Below are 5,385 nucleotides of genomic sequence, written 5' to 3'. Positions count from 1 at the left end.
CTTCCCCTGGACAAAGCCTCCTCCCTCAGGAAGCTCTCGTGTGTCTCTTCTTTCTTTAAAAACCTCATGACGTCCTCAGTGACCGAACCAGCCAGCTCGTCTGGACGATGGTGTGTCCTTGAGAAGGTGGCTCTTCAGCAGCCCCGGTCCCACCCACCAGGTAGGAAGCCATAGGGGGTCAGGTTTGGGACAGATGAGCTGCGACCTCCCTCTCAGACTGCGGGGATGCCTAAAGAGGTTGGGCTGGGTGCCCCACATGAGGACTGAGGAGCCTCCTCTGCACCCAACCTGTGCCCTGGTCCTGTTGCTGCTCCAATTCCTCACCCCCAGGCACCCCACCCTTGCTCCCACCAGTCACCTGGATGCCCAGGCCGGCTCCAGGCTCTTCTCTGGCCTGGGTCCCCAGACCACTCGCCATAGAACTCACTGGCCCCAACCCCAGCCTGTGCCCAGAATCGCCTTAACTGCTGCCCAGCCCAACCCAGGCCAGGCCCTGTTTGCTGGTCTTTGTCCTGGCCACACCCGCCAAGCCCCTGACCCAGTGCTACCGTGGTAGCTGGCCCAGGCCTGAGGCCTTCCCACGGAGGCTGGGACCAAGTCACCCGCTCATGCTCCCCCTGCTCTGTCAAAGTCAAATCAATCTTCACTGCCCTGCACCCCAGGCACCCCAGGGACCCCCTCCCCCACCCCGGCACTGCATTGTCCCACACTCACCCCTGAGCCCCCCTCCCACATACCTCCAGTGCTCAGGGGTCGCAGGCAGGCAGGCCTGGGCTGGGCTGGGCTTGGCTGGGGAGGTTCCTCAGCCTCTCAGGCAGACAAACCTGTTTGCCTGGTTTATGGCCGGAGCCTCACCTTAACGGTCTGGTCTCAGCCTGTGGGGCCCACTGGGGGCTCTTCCTCAGCCCCTCTGCCCATTCCACAGCTGAAGACAGCGGGGCGGGGAGAATCGGCCACCAGGTCCCCAGCCTGGGACCAAAATGGTGCACTGCCACCGTGCCTGCCCTCCACTTTGGGAGCCATGCCTAGGGGCCAGCAGGCCCCCTGCGTTCAGGCCCTGACTGCCTTTGCCTCTGGGGTCTTGGGACAGGTCTTCTTCACTCCTGAGGGCCTCCTGCCTCTCTGACATACCTCCGCCAGAGGGGCCTCTCTGCAGCCTGGGCTGGGCGCCGTCACTGGAGGATCTAGAACCACATGCTCTTTGTACAGTGGTGGCAAGGGATAGACTCCAGGGGTCGGTGAGAGCTCCACCTGGGAAGCACCCGGTCTCCCTGCTGATGCTCAGAGGTCCTAGAACACAGCGGGGTGAGAGTATCCCAGCACCCAGGTGAACCCTGACTGCCCAGGCAGCCAAGCTGCCGTCACACGTGAGCCTGCTTAGATAGGAATCAGGGCAAATGATTTCTCCCCCCGCCCCCCATTTCCGGAATACTTCCTCTGTGGTAGGCATGGAGGATACCGATGGGGTTACGTGGTGGGGCTGGAGCAGAACAGGGACTGGCATGTGGGGCAGGGCTGCCCACTGCCAATACCAGTGGCCCCAGCAGGAGGTTCCGGGGTGTTAAGGAGGAAAAGAGGTGTCCAGTGGACATTGCTGAGGCAAGACGAGTGCTGAGATCACGCTGACTCCTTGCTTCTCCTGGAGGGTCTGCGGGCCACGCTGGTGTCCCTAGGAGGCAGCAATGCAGAACCGACCGGTGCAGACCACAGTGTGCCTCCAAGCTGGTTCCAGCCTGCAGCAACCCATTCGGACAGAGTAGAACAACTCCTGAGGGCGCCTGAGCCCATCGATCCTTGCTGAACCAGAGGAGCGCCTGGCAGGTTCAAATTACTGACCTGTGGTCAGCAGCCCAGCATGTAGCCACTGTGCCCGGAGTGCCCCTGCCAGACCCAGGGGAGCCAAACTGTGGACAGCAGCCTGAGGCTGCTGAGAGAGTTAAGCTGGAAGCAGGCAGCCTGTTAAGGAAAGTGGAGGCCCCAGCACCTAGAAATGCCCTGGACAGCACCACTCTGGCTAAGAAGAGGGAACCGCGGGTCTGGATTTAAAACTAGAGCAATCCCTTGCTGGAGTTCCTGCTAGTGATGTCAGGCCCCAAGGCCCAAGGGACCCTGTCCCCTTCAGTGAATTGCTGAAGGCCCGTGGCCACATTCCCTGAACAGCATGGGGGCCCTCAAAGCAGAAAGGACAGAGAAGCCAGGTGTGTAAGAAGGGGCACCACACACCACACACCACACACACCATACACACAATACACAGCACACACTACACACAGCATACACACACACACCACACATATACATACACACCACACACACCACACATACACATGCACACATACTACACACCACACACATCACACACCACACACATCACACACCACACACACTACACACAACATACATACACACACATACCACGCACACACACATGCACCACATGCTACACACCACACATTACATACACACCACACACACCACACATGCACATACACACATACCACACACACATACACACACCACACACACATACACACACCACACACACATACCACACACACATACACACACCACACACACATGCACACATACTACACGCCACACACACCACATACACACATACACACATACCACACACACATACACACACCACACATACCACACACCACACATACACATACACACATACCACATACACACATACACACGCCACACACACATACACACATACCACATACACACACCACACACACATGCACACATACGACACGCCACACACCACATACACACATACACCACACATGCACCACACACACTACACACTACACACAACATACCACACACACCACACACAACACACCACACACATATATCACACACATACACTACACACACACACCACACACTACACACACACCATACACTACACACTACACACACACACACACACACACACCCCACACCCTTAGGTTGAGTTAAACTCACAGGAAAGGAGTAAATGAGCCAACACTGCCCCCTGCTGGCTGGCCTGGGATCTAATCCCCATGTTCACACAGGCCCCTGGGGTTCCAAGCTAAAAAGCAAACTCAGGGCTGTCCAGTCCATGCTCCATTCTGACTCGTGGTGACCCTGCTCTGGTGCAGTTCCGAGAGTGTATCGTTTTACGGGGTGGAAAGCCTCCTCTTTCTCCTGAGGAGCTGCTGCTGGTTTGGAACTGCTGCTCCCACCTGCAATTCCTGTACCCCGTAACCCACTGCTGCCAAGTCCATTCTGACTTACTGAGATTCCCTCCTCTGAGGGTCCCTGGGGGGGCCAAGCAGAGAAGTGTCCTGGGAAACCCACAGTAGGTTTCCAAGGCTGTGGGTCCTTAAGGGTGTCTGTCCCACAGAGTGCCAGTGGATTCCAACATCAGCCCCACACACTTAACCACTGCTCTGCCAGGGTGCCTTCCCGCATCCCTAGCAAGCCCAGGACAAAGGGGCTAAGGGCTGATGGCAACCTTCGGTGCAGGGGTTGTTAGGTGCTTGTGTTAGTCTGGGTGGACTAGAGAAATAAGTCCAGGACGACTCATGTGTATAAGAAAAAGCTTATATAAAAGAGCAATTGTATATTGAGAAAACATCCCAGCCCAGTCCAGGATCAAGCCCCTAAGTTTGATACTAGCCCACATGTCCAATACCACTCTATAAGTTCCTCTTCAGACTCATGCAACACATGCAAGGACATTGAATGCAGGAAGATCACAGGCCAGTGGCTGGGAAGTCTTGTGGATCCAGTGGCAATGGAAGCATCTCAGCGCTGGCATGGTCTCCACGTGGCTCCTCCAGCTCCAGGGCTCTGGCTCCATCTCCATGTCTCGCAGGGAGCGAGTGTTTCTGGCCTCTAGCGAGCTATTTATCTCCTTCATCAAACTGCAACTTGATTGACAGGCTAAACTCCACCCCCTCACTCTTAATAGTCTCAAATTGACACCAGATGATGTAACGGCCACAGTGCTCTCCATGTGTATCAGAATGAACCGCTGCCCAGTCCAGTGCCATCCTCACAATCATCTTTATGTGTGTGTCCAACGTGGGAGCCACCGGGCCAGCCCGTCTCAGTGAGAATCTACTCTCTTTAAGCCGGCCTTCTGCTTTACCGACACGATGTCCTTCTCCAGGGCCTGTCCCTTATGACAATATGTCCCTGGTATGGGAGACAATGTCTTGCCCACCATCCTAACCCCCAAGGGGCATTCCGGTTGCACTTTGTCCAAGACAGATCTGTTCGTTGTTTGGAAGCCCGTGGTGTATTTTTGCCAATGCCGTAACTCAAAGTATCGATTCATCTTCGGTCTTCCTTATTCACTGTCCAGCACTCCCACGCATACAAGGCCATTGAACTTACTGCCAAAGATTTTCAAGCATTACAGCCGTAATTCATACTGTTATTCAGTATGAATCACATGTCAACAAGTCCTCAAAAATGGACCAAATAAACATTCACTAGCCAAGCCAGTGTTTGCCCTAATGTTCCACGCAACACCAAGCGGTCAGATCAATTTTCAAAATGCAGCCATCTCACCTCCCCACCCCCACACCACTCCTGCCAATGCCCACTTAGAATCAGCCCGGTCACTGGACCTATTCCTGATGTCCCCAAGGCCCTCCCCAGTCTGAACGCTTTCTTGCTTGTCCATCCGTACCTTGGCAGTGTCCCCTGGCCTGAGTCCTGCCTCCTTCCCCTTTCTGGCCCCATTACCCATAGGAAGCCCAGGGGTTCGCTAGGGGCCTCACTCTGCTCTGTCGTGAGATGACAACAGGGCCAGGGTACCGGTGCTGGAATCTTGGTCCCCAGATCGCTGTGGGGAAAGCAATGGAACCTCTCGGAATCTCAGTTTCCGGGGCCGTGAAACCGGGCAGTGTTACTTCACAGCGTTGTAAGCGGTGAAACGCGTTGATGGAAGTGAAGGGCTGAGCGCAGCAGTCAGCTAGACCGAGCTGGTGGCTGCAGAGGGACCAGCAGAGACCTGGTTCCCGCCCAGGACCGAGCCAGCCCCGCCCCGCCCCGCCCACTCGCGGGCCTGGTACCCGCCCACAGCCCCGCCCCGTCCCGCCCATAGGCCAGCCCACTTGAGAACCTGAACTCCGCCCTGGGCCCGTTCTGCCCCGCCCACAGCTCCGCCCTTCACCTTCCCCGAACAAGCGCTCGCCCCGTAAGCGGGCCCGCCCTCATCCTGCCCACAATCCCTCCCAGGTCTTATCTGTAGCCCCGCCCAACCCTCCCACACGCTCCTTCTCCGCTTACGTCAACACGTCCGTCATGGCCGCCTCACCCCGCCGCCCACGCCATGACGCACAACATCCGCGTCGCACGCCGAATTCGCGGCGCGCGACGCCGTCAAGCCCT

Source organism: Tenrec ecaudatus, chromosome 1 (genome assembly GCF_050624435.1).
Source record: "Tenrec ecaudatus isolate mTenEca1 chromosome 1, mTenEca1.hap1, whole genome shotgun sequence".
Classification (NCBI taxonomy): domain Eukaryota; kingdom Metazoa; phylum Chordata; class Mammalia; order Afrosoricida; family Tenrecidae; genus Tenrec; species Tenrec ecaudatus.
The sequence above is the reverse complement of the archived record's forward strand: the minus strand, read 5'-3'. Positions refer to the sequence as shown.